At 43.1% G+C, this 18,105-nt stretch overlaps 1 long non-coding RNA gene across 1 annotated transcript; it reads right to left on the minus strand.

Moving 5' to 3' along the window:
• Positions 1-845: 845 nt before the first annotated feature.
• On the minus strand, positions 846-16,765 carry LOC144141884 (uncharacterized). The gene is made up of 4 exons (XR_013316734.1): positions 16,594-16,765; positions 12,973-13,112; positions 12,819-12,898; positions 846-932 (listed from the first exon to the last, which is right to left on the minus strand). It is a non-coding gene; the product is annotated as an uncharacterized LOC144141884 (long non-coding RNA).
• Positions 16,766-18,105: the final 1,340 nt, after the last annotated feature.

An 18,105-nucleotide genomic window follows, 5' to 3' on the forward strand; every position in this document is an offset into this window, starting at 1 on the left:
AGCACAAGAAAAGTGCACTTTGGTGAGAAAAAAAAGTACTTAACACTTTTGTCTTTTGTAGAGTATGTATATTTTCAAACATTTCAAATCACAAACCACTATGATGCTCGGGTCTTCATGGGCAAGAAGTTTTTCAATCAGATTGAGAAAGTTTCATGCACCAAAAAAAATTTATTAGGTCCATTGACATAATTGTCTATCAACAAAAAAAGCAGTCGTATAAAAATTGCGAAGAAAGCGCTAGATTGTTTTTTAGAGATATGCAACAAAATTCAACGGCAGTTCCGGATTTTTGTTATTCCTAGATTTTGCGGCCGAGACAATGCGTTCCATATCATGCCCACATCAATTCATATGCACTGGCTGCTCATTGCCTAACAGGGGCAACCAGACTTGGAGACGTTGCTAGGAAGCCTGAACGAATGTAAGTGTGCGCAGTGACCACGTGTGGCTGAGAAAGTGAGCTACACAGCGAGAATTTTAGGCCGCACATGGCTTCAAAAGGAAGCGTATTACACCTATGGCCGTGGGCTTGGGATCGCAGAAGTGCAGGATACACGAGTGACGACAAGAACAAGCTAAGCGGTGGTAACGAATGGGGTTCTAAATGAAGGGGCGCCTATTGGGAATGTGCCTTTCAAACCTTAGGTGCTCCTCAGATCACCGGTTCCGCTCAAGTTAGCTTTCTATTCAGCCACCATTTTAGTTGCGTTTCGTGAAGTATATATTTTCACTTCCTGTTAAGCGCAGAACCAGTCTTTTTTTTAATCTTCAGTTATTGCTTGCAGAAGTATCGCCATTATGGGAGACTACTCAGTCTACGCAATGCCAGTAGCCAGGATACTCACAGTTTAAAACGGTCGTTACAAACACGCCACAGGTATATTTCTCATCTTGGTATAGGACCTTTTCATACAGCGTCATTCCAGTGTCTGTTCAAAAGAAAAAAGAGCAAGAGAATATTTCAAACTCGTAAAATCCTTATCGAAACCTTTTCCGTTTTGCCCAAAACGTTGTCCAACAATGTTAAAAATAATCGGTGGAGAGCTGTATTTGCGTCCGACGAAGAGCCGCATTCGAAATTCTAATGAAGTTGCATTCCTACGGCATGTGAGAGCTGTTTAATTGTGTAAACTAAATATAAAAGTACTTATTGAGTATGAAGAGACAACTGCTGTTAAACAAGAACTTTTATGAATTTGTAACAGGAGCAGAGAATATAAGCAAAGTAGATTTCGAAGGGAATACATAGAAGCAACCATTTGTTTTTTGACATGAAATCACAATTTTCGTAGTGTGTCATGGAAACTCCAGAAGTTGCTTCCAGGCCTTTGACGCAAAAATTTACTAGAAATATTGGCGCCCGGGGCGATTTCTGGGGTGTTAATTATACTTTAGTGCACTCAATTCCCCTCGCATAAATTTATTAGGAAAGTGCTCTGAGATGCAGGTTTTTTTATTTTCTTTTGATTACCCTCAAGCCATTTGTAGTGAAAAAGGGCGTGGGTAAATACTATACAAAAAAAATGAGGAAACTGCAGTACAAACAGCAAACCCGAAGTAGTTATAACCTTCACAAAACAAGGTTATACATGAATATTAGGTTGCAATCTTTCTGCGGCGGCGGCGGAATTTCGTCTGAGGTGTGTATGCTTGATAATGTTTGGCGTTCATTGCAAGTATGATTCAAATATTGCAACATATACATTAAAGAAATAGAATTCGCCAAAAGCAAGGCATCGTTATTCACAATCGGCCGACCTGAAAGATAATAGACACAACGGTGCGAAACAAATCCGGCTTGCTAATTCTTAAAATATCAGAAGGAAGGTGGTTCCAGTCGCTAGAGGTATGTTGGATTAAGGAACAATAAAGGCCTTGGTGTTGCATGAAGGAACGGCAACTTTAGGAACATGATTGAAAAGAGTAGGTATGTATGAAGTTCGAGTAAGTAAAGCGGGCTAAGCATGCTGTGTAAGAATACATTATGTAACAAGCATAATCGTGCAAATTTGCGACGTGACGTCAAACAAGTTAGACCCAAGTTAGTTTCCATTCAGCATACGCTGTCTCCTCGCCGACAAAAAAAACTTTCGATGTTGTTTTGAATTATCTCAAGCTGATGACTATTGATTTTATTACACGGATTCCAAATCGGTGATGCACAGTCAAATTGTGAACGCAGAAGGGATTTGAAAAGAAGCAGGTTTATCGAAAAGGAGGCGGAATAAAAATTTAGTCTCATTTAGCCAAGCATGCGATTGGTTTTGTTGGCGACTTAGTGTGAAGATTCCAAGATACGCCAGTAATGATATGAACGCCAAAGTATTGATACGAAGTAACCGTTTCTAGTATATCACCATAAAGAAAATATGAGTGCGTGTTAGTAGTAATGCTGCAAACAAATATTGATTCCATTTTGTTGCGTTTAGGACAATCTGCTACGTATTGCATCAACGGGATATGGAATTGATATCAGATTCGAGTGCGTGCACGTCAGTATTGTTTTATATTTCCCGAAAAATGACACAATAATCAGCGAATAATTGTAATAATGACGACATACTTTTAAGCAATTCATTCATATCGATAATGAAAAGCACCGGCCAGAGATGGCTCCCTGGGATACACGGTACACCTGACATTAACGGGGTTAGAGAAGAATTGGTGTCATTAGCTGTGAAAAGTTGCTGGCGATGCACTAGAAAACATTTATTACAGTTTAGCATGCTAGTTTTGAGACCAAGATTTCTTAGCCAAATTAGCAGTAACGCTTGCGGAATTTTGTGGAATGCATATGCGAAATTGAAATAAATGCAGTCGGCAAATGGAGGGTAGTCAGGAATAGAACGAAGTTAGTGAGTAAATAAAATTAAATGGGTTTAACGGGTTTCGCATGAAAACTACTTCCGGAAACCGTGCTGCGCAGGTTAACAAAAGTAATTGGATGCCAAAAAGCGGCAACATGACTGTAAATGATGTGTTCCAAAATTTTACATGGTATGCTAGTGATAGATATTGCCCTGCAATTCAAGGAGGACTGTTTATCTCCATAGACTGGTACCACTTTTTCTATTTCCCAAGTGGCAAGGATTGCATTTTGTTCAAAAAATTGCTTAAAATTTTTTGCTGGGATAATATAGCATTGATGTTCAATATTTTCAGGAATTTGGAATAAAGACAATCCGCACCAGAAGAAAAAAAATCTGAGTGAGTCAAATATCTTATTTAACAGGAGATACTTTTCCGTGCCATAAACTCTGCACCTCCCGCTTCGGTTTTATTTCATAATTTTTTTAGAATATGCGGCAGATAATTTTATTCTCCTTAGATACAGACTGTATACATATATCTTGAGAACATATCAAAATCGGGCGACACATACGGGAGGTACCAATGAAGAAGTAATTTAGAAATCTGGCTAGGTGAGCGAATAGTAGTTCCTCCAGAAAAGCACGCCAGCGAACATAAGTGTACTGAACGTTTCTTTGAAATATTGATTGAATATTTGGGTTTACGCGGTGGCACCACACGGCCAATGAGCCATACTGGTACTAAAAGGGTGCAAATTAACGTTGACCACCTGGTCATCTTTAACGTGCACCGATATCTCGAACACACGTGACATCATTGTGTCTCTGAAATGACCAAAATGAACACAAAACGCAAACTTGATGAATATTCGTTTGTTTCTTCTCCTGGTAGCCTCTCTTTTTTTACTTAGAGTGCATTGAAGAATTTGTTTTCGAAACGCACTGCGTAGAGCTGTGCTTAAACCACTTACGTCTTATACCGTGTGTCTGGAATCTAGTTCCACCATATTCTTCATCACTATGAACTTTTTCTGCACGTGCCATCGCCGGGACAGCGCTTTTTTCTGCCAGGGACAATTCAAGTTGAAAATATACCCTAATTTAGTAGTGCAATGCCTATCAATTACAGCACCACGTCTTCCTGACAAGAAGTGCTTCGTATTGGCCTTCCACACGCTTATCCATGCTTTGGTCATCCACTCGCTGCAACTTCTGCATCTCACGTGGTGCATGTCTGCCGTCTAAATACTTTTCTACCCAAGCCCCTGCTCCTCCACCGTGGTTAGACGCGGCATGGTTTGTGTGCACCACCGTACCTGGAATAGGCAAAACGTCGTATTTGCCCACATCTTCCTTGGCATATTTTATCGTGGAACATACCGAAACCCGTTATCCAGACCACATCCAAGTGTACACGAATGGATCCGCGACTTCAGCTTCAGAAATCGGTGTATGGATTCCGTCAGCCTGTGGGTTCATTAAAGAAACGCTCAGCCACCGAATATCTTCCACCGCCATTGATCTAGCAGCTGTCACAGCAGGTTTTCTTTACATGAGCGGAAGTCCTGCTCGGCGGTCGGTAATTCTTTCCGATTATGGCCAGCTTGCAACTACTAAATAGGCAGCCTGATCGTCGCAACCAACATGTGTTTGTTATGTATGAAATAGTTCCAAGTGCGGTGCGCGAAGGACATAAAATTTTCTTCAGTGGTTACCAGATTATGTTGGTATAACGGGCAACAGGGTCTCCGATGCGGCCGCCAGACAGGACCACCTCCTCAATTTACCGTTGGAATCCCGCTTCCTAACGAGGTTAGCAAAGCAGCTGCAATCTAATGGCAACTCCAGCCACGGGCTTGGCATCATCTGAGAAGTTATGCGCCTCCTATGGTATAGACCACAAGTGCAATTTGTGGCATCCGCGTGGTCTGCCAATGCGCACTGAAGGTGTGCTACACCGGCTACGACCTAATGTTGCATACACCCGAAGCTTCTTGTTTACTCTAGGCTGAGTAGAGTCGCCATTGTGTACAGTGTGCGCCACTACCGACAATATCAGGAACATTTTAAGCCACGGCCCATGATATGCTAGTCAGAAGCCAACAGCATCGAAAGCGCTTGTGCAACTCTGACATGGAGGTCCTCTAGAAATCTCTCGTAAGCGAAGCGGAAGTTGTCAGGCTTCAGCATTAACCCCGACGTACGAATGGCCTCGAGTAAAGACTCAAACCTTGCGAGGTGTTCGTCGAAAGCTCGGGCGAATACCACAACGTCGTCGAGGTGTACGGGGAAAGTGTACCACTACAGGCAAGCCAGCACAGTATCCATGACTTTTTAAAACGTTTCTGGCACCGTGCACAGCCCAAAAAAACTACTTCGCATGGCAGGGGTGGTCGAGAGCGTCACCGATTCATGGCAGGGGCTACACGTGTTTTTGGTGATTTTGTTCAGTCGCAGGTAACCAACGCAGAAACTTAACGCGCCGCCTTTTTTTTGACAAGTACGACCGGCGCAGCCTAGGGGCTTTTCGAAGGCTGTATAATGTCGCTGAGCATGTCGACTTGGGTCCGGATGGCTTCCCGCTGGTGTGAAGAGACGCGGTACGGTGACTGTTGGGTAGGTCTGGCTCCATCTTCAGTTATAATTCGGTGCTTCGCTAAGGGTGTCTGACGTAATTTAGAGTTTGACAAAAAAACACTCGCCGTAGCGACGCAGCAAATCAAGTAATCTGTCCTGATTTTCTTCCGACAGCGCCGGGTTCACGTCGAAAGGATGCCGCAGCTTCAAAGCATCTGCGTGTGCGCGTTCAAAGTTCGAGGCCGCGATCACTTGACTTGCTTCTTGCGTTTTTTTTTGAGGAACGCAATTGCAGCACCCTTCTTTAGATGCCGGTACTCCTCGGTGGAATTGGTGACCAAAACGTGGGATTTGCATTGCTTGAAGCGCGCAATGCCTCTTGCGATTGAGACACCACGGTTGAAAATCAACATTTGGTCACTCTCTACGATAGGATCGATGTCAGGAGCAGCCTCCTCACAGTAGACGGCGATCATCAAGCTTGCGCGGGGTGGCAGGATGACATGATCATCGGCGATCCTTACAGCAGCACGGTGATCGCGGTTCGGTCGCGGCGTCGTGGAGTGATCAGAGAAAAAAATAATCGACTTGGTCTGCAGATCAATTATTGCGCCATTGTCCGGTAAAAAGACCATTCCGAGAATTACGTCGCGGGAGCAGTTAGGTAAAATGACGAAAGCAGCAGGGTATGTGGTGCCGTCTATGGTGACGCGTGATGTCCACGTTCCACTTGGCGTTACGAAATGGCTTCCTTCTGTGCGCATGTGCGGACCGTCCCGTCTTGTCGTAACGTTCTTCAGTTTAGACGTGAATGACCAGTTCATCACCGATTAGTCGGCTCCCGTGTCGATGAGGGCGACTACGTCAAAGCCGTCGATTGACAATTGGACGTCGGACGCTGCCTTCCACGAGTTCCGGGTGCGTCGGGGCGTCGCATCTCGGCTTGCGCGTGTTGACGATCGGGCACTCCGCGTCGTCGTTGTCGTCGTCTTCCCAGCAGCAGTATCGGTCATGTTGGGTACACGTCGCACCGTGTAGTGTCGTCGTGGTGTGGAGTCTCGTCAAGGTTCTGTCGGGTCGTCGAGATGCGGGCATGCCGTGAATCACTGTCTTCCGTGAGTCGTTGCGTCGTAGGAGGATTTTCGTTTTTCCACCGTTGTGCAACTTCAGCTCCAGATGTTGCTGCTTTTAGTTTTTCCCACGTAGGCTGGGGAATCTTCCACGCGCGAACTCAGCATTGCTACTGTGGTTCGGCGACTGGTTGGTCGACGGCTGTTGTTGGAAAGGTATTCATCGATCTCAGATGGGCCCTGGCAGGGTCGGGGGCATGGTGCGTCGAAGGAGAATCCTCGCAAACCAAGCCTCTTGTAGGCGCAGCTACGGTAGATGTGGCTGGCATCTCCGCAGTGGTAGCACAGCGGACGATTGTCGGGCGCTCGCCACATGTCGGTCTCCCTTGGGGTTGCGGGTTGCACCGCAGGTGCTCGGGCCGGCGACAGGGGATGACGGTATGGAGCGTCGGGACGCTAGGGGGCAGGTAGGTGAGGTCGACGGGTAGCAGCCGCGTAGGCTATGGTTTAGCGGCTCACGGAATGCTTCTGGCGTCGTTGAAGTTCCCAGCGCTAGCAGCACTTCTTCCCTAATTTCGTCGGTAAGTGAAGCGACTTGGGGTTGTGGCGGCGTTGGCAGAAATTTCCGCAGCTCCTCTCACTATAGCGTGGATAGTCTCGCGTATGCTGTCAGCCGGAATCCGCGTGCTGTCGAAAAAGTTCGCATTGGCCGCGTTAACAAAGTTGCTATCTTACTACTTAGCACGCATTTCGAGGGCCTTCTCAATTGTGCTGGCCTCGGTCAGAAATTCGGAGACGCTTTTGGGTGGATTGCGGACAAGTCCAGCAAACAATTCCTCCTTCACACTGCGCATCAAGAAGCGTCACTTCTTTTCTTCCACCATGCAAGGGTCAGCACTCCTGCAAAGCCTCTTCATCCCCTCGAACAGCATAACAATGCTTTCTCTAGGTTGTTGTGTCCGCGTCTTCAGCAATACTTTGGCCCGCTCTTTCCGCACAACCATGCTGAATGTCCTTAAAAATTGTGCTCTGAAATCGTTCCAATACTCTAGTGAGCTCTAACGGTTTTCGAACCAGATCCGTGCTGAGTCCTCGAGTTAGAAGAACACTTGCCTCAGTGTCTCCGCGCCGTCCCATCGGTTAAACTTCTTGGCCCGTTCGACCTGCCCTAACCAGTCTTCGTGGTCCTCCACAGGCGACCCATGGATTGATGGGGGCTCTCTGAATTGCCGAAGAACAAGGGCAGAAATGGAAGCGCTGGTCATGGTGTTTGCGTTGGTCATGGTGGGTTTGACGACGTTTTCTTTATTGAATTTTTTTCGAAGCAGTCCAAACTTTGGCTAAAGACCTTTCAGTCGGCGGCTGACATGACTTGGGCTTGCTTTTTTGCTTGAAGAGGGTTTAGGGTTCATGTACCCAGAACCTCTACCAGATGTCACGAAGCCAAAGACGACGCAGTTGTCTTCAAGGAAAACACGTTTATTAGAGCGAAGTTGTGCTTCCATAACAACTCAAAGAATACACATGCGGCGAAGCAGTACTCAGCAAAGTGACGTGCACAAGTGAGCGTCAAAGACTCGGATTCCGCGGCGTCGGCTCCGCAAGAATTTATCTTTAGACGCGAGTATTTCTGGAACCGTCGATTTACATCCAAAATAAAGAAGATTATTCTAGGCTGTTCCCGTCAGTTCGGAACACTCTGACTATCAGAAGAGATATTACATATGGCATAGAAAGAATGAAACACGCGCTTCCCTTGGCACACAGATAAGACGGATAAGACAGATTGGCGCAGCTGGGCTGTAAAAGCAAAACACAACCAAACAAACCCAATGCACGGTTCGCGGCAATATATATATAAGAATAATATAAGATATGGGATTATGAGACATAAGATTATAAGGTATATATAAGATATAAGAATATTATATATAACAGTAAACTGTTAAAAACAACGAATACTTCTCAAGCTTAATCCTCTATTTATTATTTACACAGCCATTGCAATCAGGCGTCGTGCCAGACGACTGGAAGATTGCACACATTGTGCCTATCTTCAAAGCTGGCAACCGCTCACTACCAACCAACTACCGCCCTATTTCACTAACGAGTATTCCTTCCAAGCTGCTTGAGCATATCATAACTTCTAATCTAATGGCTCACCTAAAATCTGTTTATTATTTTTACCCGCACCAGCACGGCTTTCGCAAACACTACTCATGTCAAACACAGCTTGCAGAATTCACCCACGATTTACAACAACAAATGGACGATACGCTTCAAGTAGACGCTGTCTTTTTAGACTTCTGCAAAGCCTTCGACCGTGTCAGCCATTATCATTTACTTGCAAAACTATCTACCTTAAACATCCCTTTTAGCTTACTCTCATGGATCGAACACTATCTGAAAGGACGCACACAACTTAACTCAGCTAATCATCACGAGTCCGATCTAACCAACGTAACATCCGGCGTTCCGCAGGGGGCAAGTGTATTGCCTCCACTTTTCTTGATTTGTATAAATGACTTGCCCTTAAATATCACATCGAAACACCGACTTTTTGCATACGATTGCGTTTTGTACACAACTATTTCCGCCACTAACGATCATAATACCCTGCAGACAGACTTAGACAATATCTTCCTCTTGTGTAACAAATGACACATGCCATTAAACTTAACAAAGTGCAAATCACAGTCACTCACACGGAAACAAGTAACATCTCAGCACACCTATCATATCAACTCTGTTCCAATCAGCTAAGTCCTTTCATACAAATACCTCGGCATGCACGTAACCTCATCGCTAACGTGGGCAACGCATATCGATACCATTTGCTCCGAAGCCTCTCGCACGCTCGGGTACCTTCGGCGCAATCTAAAACTTGCTTCTCCTGAAATTGAAAAACTAGCTTACCTAACCTTCGTACAAGCGAAATTGGAATACGTCTCAGTCGTCTGGCATTCATAACAAACATATCTAACCCTTCAGAATGAAGCTATTCAAAACCGTGCCGCTCGTTTTATCTCCTTGAAGTATTCCAACCATATCAGTGTCACCACGCTCAAGCTATCCCTCTCTCTCCCGACTCTTCATTTACGCCGCTTCATTGCCCGCTTATGCCTCGTCCACAAATTCTTTCACTGGCCCCAATCTAGGCACTCTTTACTGAGGCCACATTACAGAATTTCATCCCGTTTAAATCACAGTCACCAAAAGCCCTATTACCGGCAGTACATCAGCATTTAGCTCATCCTTTTTTCCCAAAGCTGTAACACTATGAAACGCGTTGCCCGACGACGTTGTCACATGCACTGATAATAAACGTTATAGAGATAAACTAGAAAAAATTATTTTCACCCAAGATCAACCTTCAAATTCTACTTCTGTAACGTATATTTTGTGTAATATGTATTCTTGAACTTGATCAGTGTTTGCTTCTTCGACCTATTTTAATGTCTGTAAAATTATGTAACACTTATTTTGCGATGTTCCTACCTTAGTCAATGTATTGAACTCTGGTGCTTTAGAACATTTAAGTTTTTGCGTGGTTTTGTGTTTTTAACAATATCTTGGTTCATTTGTATTTCTTTAAACAATGTTTCATGACCCTCCCCTGAAGTAAAGCATTCGGGCCTTTAAGGGTATAATTAATGAAATATAAATATGTATGTATCTCTCTCTCTCTCTCTCTTTATATATATATATATATATATATATATATAGATATATATATCTATTTATATATCAAACTTGCAGTCCTTATTGCCAGTGCTGTTTGGCGTTTAACAGTGTTTTATGGTGTTTTATGGTTGGTTCCGAATGAGGTATGTTTGCCTTTTTTTATGCAGGAATAAATAATTCAAAATTCAAGTCGAGAAAAAATGCGCCGTTTTTTCCGGAAGCGGGAATCGAACCCACAGCCTCCGAATAACGCGTGCGGTGCTCTACCATTGAGCTAGTTCCGCGGCGACCCCTCTCTCGACTATACCGCGGGGTTTTGTATTTACGACTGCTCAGAGCCCGTTCAACTAGCGCCGCCCCTCGACCACCGCGGGAAGACGTAGAACGTCTTTTCCCAGCGGCCGCACGTAAGACGTGGTCGGAAGTCATGGATAGCCAAACGCATTTCAGACTGCTGAAGCCAGAACCCTCGCAATGCATTTTGTAGAACAGAGACGTACGGGACGAGGGATTCCGTAAGGACACATATAAAAGTTGCAGTCCTTATTTCCAGTGCTGTTTGGCGTTTTAACAGTGTTTTATAGTGCCGAATGAGGTATGATTGCCTTTTTTTATGCAGGAATAAATAATTGAAAATTCAAGTCGAGAAAAAATGCGCCGTTTTTTCCGGAAGCGGGAATCGAACCCACAGCCTCCGAATAACGCGTGCGGTGCTCTACCATTGAGCTACTTCCGCGGCGACTCCTCTCTCGACTATACCGCGGGGTTTTGTATTTACGACTGCTCAGAGCCCGGTCAACTAGTGCCGCCCCTCGACCACCGCGGGAAGACGTAGAACGTCTTTTCCCAGCGGCCGCACTTAAGACGGGGTCGGAAGTCGGGGATAGCCAAAGGCATTCCAGACTGCTGAAGCCATAACCCTATTTGCCTAAACGTACGCTCATTGATTACCTTTCAATGCTCCGCTAATCTTATTTCCTTAGCTGGGCTGGAGATTGTTATGGATTACAGTTTCCTAATTAAATCTTTCGTCTACATGCAGCTTTACCAGAATTCTGTACTCCCATCGTGCCCTCGACTTCTCCTTCACACGCCGTGATAATTCCTATACGATTATCTCTGGCCTCGTTTATCGTAAACTCTGCTTCCTAGGTAAAAGCTGATCAGCGGTTCTGCAGCGCTATCCTGAATTCTTCAACGTTAGGTTTTACAGTGAGCTTACTGACCGTTTCTTCGGCTTACTTGTTAGCGTTCCTCCGACAATCTAGCCAAATTCGAGATCTTACCACACGGTGGCCGTAACATGTTACCCTTCCGAGCACTGCCACATCATGCGGAAGGCCAGGGTTATCGCATATTGTGAAGTATATATCATTTGCGCCTCATTCGCGCCCCTCCAAATGCTCTACTGTTTACAGAAGAATGTATTCATCACGCGTAGAATATTGTTCTACGAACTCGACTAGCAGGTACCCCCATTTTTTCTAGAGCCTAGACCATAGTTACAAAATGCTTTGTCCTTGCAAGTTTATTGCCTACATTAGAATTAGTCTCCCATAACTACAGTATACTGTGTTGATACTTTAGCCATTAGTGATAAAACATTGTCGATTTTTATAGAAGCGTTCAGCTGGCGGGTCGTCGGGGCTGGATGTAGGCGCGTAGCATTCTACCGCATTCAGTTTTTACTTCTTATTAAGCCCTAATTCAATACCAGCTACCCTTTCATTAGTACTAAGTGTTCGTCAATGTTGCCAGCCATGATCTTATTGGTTAAAAATGCCACTCTCAGTTCTTTTCTGTCCACAAGACACTGGTAACATAGGACGTGTCCGTTTTTCAGCGTTCTAAAGGCTTCACCTGACCTGGTTTCCTCACTTAGCCTTATTACATTCCAGGTAATGCCCTATAGTTCCTCGAACGCCTCAACACTCGCCTGGCTAGCTGAAGCTCTCGTGTTAGATGTTGCCAGGTTGAGATACCAATGGTGGCCTGTCCGGTTCCAGGAACTCTTAGCACCACCTGCTGCATTACAGGTCTGACCGACGCAGTGGTCAGTTGCTTCGAGGCCACTGGATACTGAGGGCCGTCGTTAATTGGTGTCCTCATGGGAGGTTGTGGCCATTACTACTCCAGGGTGGTCAATCCTGCTCTATACGAGTGAACCCTCATTTACCAGCTAAGCTCGTTTCGGCTGATAGCGAAGAGGTCTGGCTAACATTCGCAATTGGCCAAGGAATAAATCACGGCGACCAATACAGGATGAGTATGACGCCAGAAAACAGCGATGACAACAAGAGCCACTCCAAACATGCATTGTAGGTACGATTTTCTAGTTATCTTGCCGAAAAGAAACAGGCTGCCGTCAACGCAAAAGTAGAAATTTTATGAATGCTTTATATGCGGCGAATGACACCCAAGAATCTAAAGCAAAACTATCTGAAGTTTTGTGGCCCACGTATATTGTGCATATTTGTACAAAAATAAACCCAAGCTTTCGTATTCAGGTATTCGTAAGGATCCTTCTTCTGGTGCGAGCAATGCACCTTTTTGCCGTCGGTTTTAGAGAAATTCTTACAATTACAAGTGTTTCCGGAAACTCCCTCCAGCAAATTTACACAAATCGTACAATAACTGCAATAACAAAACAGGATACCGGTAAGTGTTTTTTTACCTTTAGACTTGAGGTACATTCCTGTTGGGTGTCCGCCCTTTTTGTGTGGTTCAAAATGGACAAGAAATTTCTCAGAATATCTGCAACAAACATTTGTAAACATTTATAAACAATTGTCACACTGAACAAATACTTTTTCGACAAGTGTTCATACTTCTGTTGGTTTTTCTGGTACCACCGGTAGAGGACGCGCCTAGTCCCCCAGAACTTCTTTGTTTGGTCGACCTTGCATGTAATACCCTGGTCTTCACACGTTCCCAGCACAGTCCAAACATACCCGCACAAGCTGTAAAACTGTAAAAATTGGAACATATACATCCTCATAATGTTACAATTATTAATCACTTTCAAACCAAAAATAAAATATGGTTCTTAATGCGTCTGAATATGAATATTTACTTATTGCATAAACTTTGCTATATTACCTTTTGTGGGAACGATATGCCTCAAATACTCCAAATGAAATTTGCGGCTGTGCTAATCACTGTGCATGTTAGTGTTAGGCATTGAAACTAGCCCTTAACTTCTGAAAACGTAAATTTTCTATGCTGTTTTTTTTTGTACGTGAGCGTAACGTATAGAAAATGGGTATCAGAAAATCCTGAAGTTACAAGGGTGCTCAATATTGTCATTCAACATTGAAAACTTGCAGCAGCGCAAAAATTCTAGTCAAATAAAAACTCACCCATGGAGAATATCACGGTAACTGCATGTGTTTCGTGTTACGTTGACTGAAATTGTCCAATGGCAGTATGACTTTTTTACGCAGAGTACTTACACAGATAATCTGACACGCAAAAAAAAAACAGGGCATATGCACTGATCCTTGAAGTCAGGTTTTAACAATCACGATTGATCGAGAAAATTGATATAATAATGACGTGTGCATTTCCCTTGCTAGTTGTAGAGCAATAGTTACTAACTTCACCTATATGGCATGTCAGCACTTGGTGTCAAGGGCATTAAAATAAAATAACTTCGACGGTTTGTTCGGGTACCCAAATAAATACGCTGTCCGGCTGCATGAAATCAGGATCCTCTCTGGTAATATTAGTCGTATTGGATAAGCTGATGGGGTCAGATATGGCGGCGACCTAGGCAGCGTGACAAATAATCAATGCCAGGAAGTTTCATATGACAAACACTGGTACTCTTAGAAATCACAAGTTCAGAAAAAAAACCGCATTGTTTTAAAAAATTGCGGACGTTTTAGCAGTTATTGTGCTATATTTAAACATATTGATTATGTAGACGTCTTTGAAAAAAAACTATGGGTTGGGTTACTTTAATAAAGATGAATAGTCCCTATTTTGTACGTACTCTGAAAAGGTAAATTATGGCCAATATTACAAACCAGTACCTCCAACGTTCTTGAATAGCCCAAATTTTTAAACATTTGGGATTACAACTCAGGATGCTAAAATTTGACTAAATTTACAATGTTCAGCTTGTTGCCTCAGTTGTGCATTACACATACCCTTAATCTGAAACGAACATTTACTGCCGGGTTTATTTTGTGCATTCTTTTTGTATTCTTTTTTGGGGCGACCCTTTGCCGATTTACCCTCGTGCCTCCTTTTGCAAGAACACTGTGGCCCTCTGTACGTAAAAAGGGGTTAAAAGACACCACATCAAGCCCAACCATGCTTGTGAACAATAAAGCTGTGTGCAACCGAACCATACGTAACAAGATATTGAAGACGGTAATTTCACCTAATTATTCTAGTCACAAACAAATTATAGCCACATTGTTTTGGCCATCAATCGTTTAACCAATATAATTAGCCATTTTTATAGGGAAAGTTTTGTTTTTATAACCATGGTCTCCGAAAATGACACGGTTCCTACTTTTTTTCAACACAATGCAACGAAATTTATTCATGCCGCTTTATTGTGAGATGTTGTGTGAGATGTTGCCGCTTTGTCCTAATGTACCAATACATTTTATTACTGTATTATTCTTGCGAAGTTCAATATGAGCGAAAACTAAACCTAATGTGATTAAACATTTGTCCAGTGTATAAAAATAAAGACATAGTTGCAATATAAAGGCTACGCACCAACAAACCCTGGACATCAAGGCGTATAAATGGCAATCGTTCAGTAAATTTTGGCTGCTTTTTAGAATCCATAGGAGGGGTCTGCCTACTATTATATATCACTAATGGCATATTTCCTTTTGATGCAGGCAGCAAAATAACTCGAAAAGCTTTTGTAGTTGAAGCATGATGCCGAAATATCTTTACAGTGAACAATGTCTTTGAACTTCGGTTTTTTGTTTGCAAGTGAGCGTTCGACCGAGTGGTGAAAGAACGCTCGGCTGTCCAAAGCAACAAATTGTTTTCGTGTGTTTTCCTTCTGCTACCAAGTTTGGAGAGCGGTATCGAATACGCCACATATCGCTTCCGTAAACCAACGGATATTGAGAGTGGGAAATTTTTTCTCCTTTTTTCGAGTTACTAAATCGGTAAAATCATTATAGCCAACAAGCGGAGCTGTGTTAATCTTGGTGTTAATTAGTATGCTCCAGCGATAGTGAAACGTACTCCAAAAAGTAAACAGTTTGGTTTAAAAAAAAACTTTTAAATTAGAAAGACGAACAAAGCATTAGAAGCGGGAATGCACCAAATTTTTGTACACCTTCAACGCTTGGCCACTATTTTCTACTAGCCAAACTGGTTCGCAATGCCCAAAATACTTTGTTCCTGCAGGCAGGAGCGCAAAATTCACCATGCTTTTTCAGTTTAGAATAAAATCGGTGTGGAAGCTTCATTTCAGGAGCAGTGTTTTCAAGGCTACAGACGTATTTGTATCCTCAAACGCAACAAGCACACGTCCTGCTGCTTTGCATCAACGCCCTAAGCATCTTTTTTAATAAGCCTTCGCCAATAAATTGTCCATGTGCATAGAAATCTCAACATACGCTTCGCGTACGAAGTTTGGTTATGCTTTCCCATTATTGAATAAGAAAATATTCATGGCAAAATAACTCATGACACAAATCCAAAGCCAAATTTTAAAAACATTCACCTAACTCTTGGGGGACACGTGCGAAGCCACACAAAAACACCAAACAGGATCATTACTCTTGTTGTGGGCTTCTGACCCATTTTTAAACAAAAGCGAAAACTTGGAAAAGTCACTAACCGCAAATCTACGGATGCGTGGCATTAATTTCCCGCGTCACTTTAAAAACGCAAACCAGTGAAAAGTCACGCCTTAGAATTGAATTCTTACAGGCTAAAATTTGAGATGTTGCATGTGGATGCATGAAATGCCCTAGGGAATCAGGTTTGAGGTTTTAGTTGCCGTGGGATATCCTGTATCTTCTACTGTATTTAGAAGGCTGTTTTGTTCGATATTTATTCTTGAGTATAAGCCTCTCAAACTATTTGTTCGCGATTTCTTTGTATTTTTTGCTGTCTCTTGAATGTTTCAAATACAAAAGGTATAACATAAACAAAAGTCTTCTAGAAAGGTTTGAAATGTATTATTCAAAATGTAAAAGCACAGAAGCCTTGTTTTACAGAAGGTCGGTCTCAAAGCACGTAAACCAAGTTTCCTCATTAACATAAGTTTTCTCGTTAACACACCTTTCTTCGGCAACATATATGGGTTCGCGCAAGTACAAATCAGAACACTTTACACTGAAATGAAAATATATGGAGCATTTTTTCTTACTTTTATAAACAGCATATGGTCGATAGCATCCTTGAATGTCACTCAAAATATAGTGCAGCACGTTCATATTTTTCGGGTAATGCGGTTTGCTTACCTTTTTTATGTCCAGCGGAGATATATCTTCTTGACGACTTTTATAGCAGCTTAATAACGGCCCATGAAGCATCATAAGAGTAACCTCTAACCACCGTACCTTCATATTTACTACGCTAGCTTATGGTCGTTAACGTGCACATATATTTCTAGCGTTCCCGCGTCTAAACCTCTCGAACCGCCTCCGGTATAACTTTTCTTTTTGATCACAATAAAGCAATTTGTTATGCGTCTACCTCGAAAAGGTTAAAACAATGCTATATATATTTCCGAATAAATATTGCAACGTTGACGCTGTCTTTCAAACAAAGGAACCATTGAAGAAAGATCTGTCACTTGCTGACTGATTGACTCTATGAGTGACATGCAAGTAGTGTGCTGCTCCAAACAATATAACTCTCTAAAAAATTCATGTGGATGCTATGGCTGATTAGAGGTAGTGAAATATTACCAAGCACAAGTGCGAAGTATTTGGGTAATAAAAATACGTGAATGATTTACGTTCAGACGCCATGGTGCACTTTTCTCGATTAAAAGAGAGACACAATTTTAGTAAATAATGTTTTTCTAGTTTATGACATCTTATATTCTCCCGAAGATATGAACGAGTCCGGGTTTTGTCAATGTAGAAGGTTTGTCGAAGCAATTTTTGCCCCTCTATAAAGACAAAGAAAACACAATCGTCACATAAATAGTCAAGGGAGTGAGGTGCGCACCGAATCATCGCCGAATGGATTGCCCAGGCTAAGCGCGCGAGCTTTTCCTTGGAGCAGGGGTCGGCAAACTTTTCAGTTGGAGAAACTGGCCATATTATTTGGCAATATTTGACAATATTTTCGATAAGTGTCAAAAAGATTGGGAAAGTGTCAACTGGAACCGACCAATTCTCTGTTCTTGTCTTCCAACTAATACCATATGAAGCCAAAACTGGCATGTCGGCCTTAAAATCGAAAGTGAAAAGTGTAAGAGAGCGGGTTATTGCAACGTCCTGGGGCGCACTTATTATTCCCTCAGGGCCGCATGGGGAACGTGTGGAACAGGTTGCCAACTCCTGGAATGGACTGATATAGTTACTGGAAGCGTCAATTTAAATTGACAACTGATGTCTCTCAAGAAGCGTTCCTGACAGTGAGAAAAATATTTTCATTGAGAGCACCCTGGTGTCCATGAAGTCGCCTCCTCAGTCCACCATAGCTTATGAACGAGCCGCGTGAACAACACTCTCGACCATACCACGAAAGCATTTTCATGGAGGCCAAAAGACAGTAGCTCATGCTTTCTCGGGGATTGTTTTTGTGCCGGGGGTAAAGTGGACGCCTTAGTCCTTAGTGTTAAGTGATTTGGTGTTACGTGGTCATCCTTTCAATTCATCAAAGCTGACGCCCTTCAATAGCGGCTCTTGAGCAAAAGGAGGGACGCTTTAGTTGTCAGAAAGACGAGATGAGGAGGGCCCACATGGTCACCATAAAACAATACGGGTGTGCTGAGTGGGAACCTTGATTGTTGTGCGATA

Source organism: Haemaphysalis longicornis, unplaced genomic scaffold (genome assembly GCF_048455015.1).
Source record: "Haemaphysalis longicornis isolate Haplotype H1 unplaced genomic scaffold, Haemaphysalis longicornis Haplotype H1 scaffold_6, whole genome shotgun sequence".
Lineage (NCBI taxonomy): Eukaryota > Metazoa > Arthropoda > Arachnida > Ixodida > Ixodidae > Haemaphysalis > Haemaphysalis longicornis.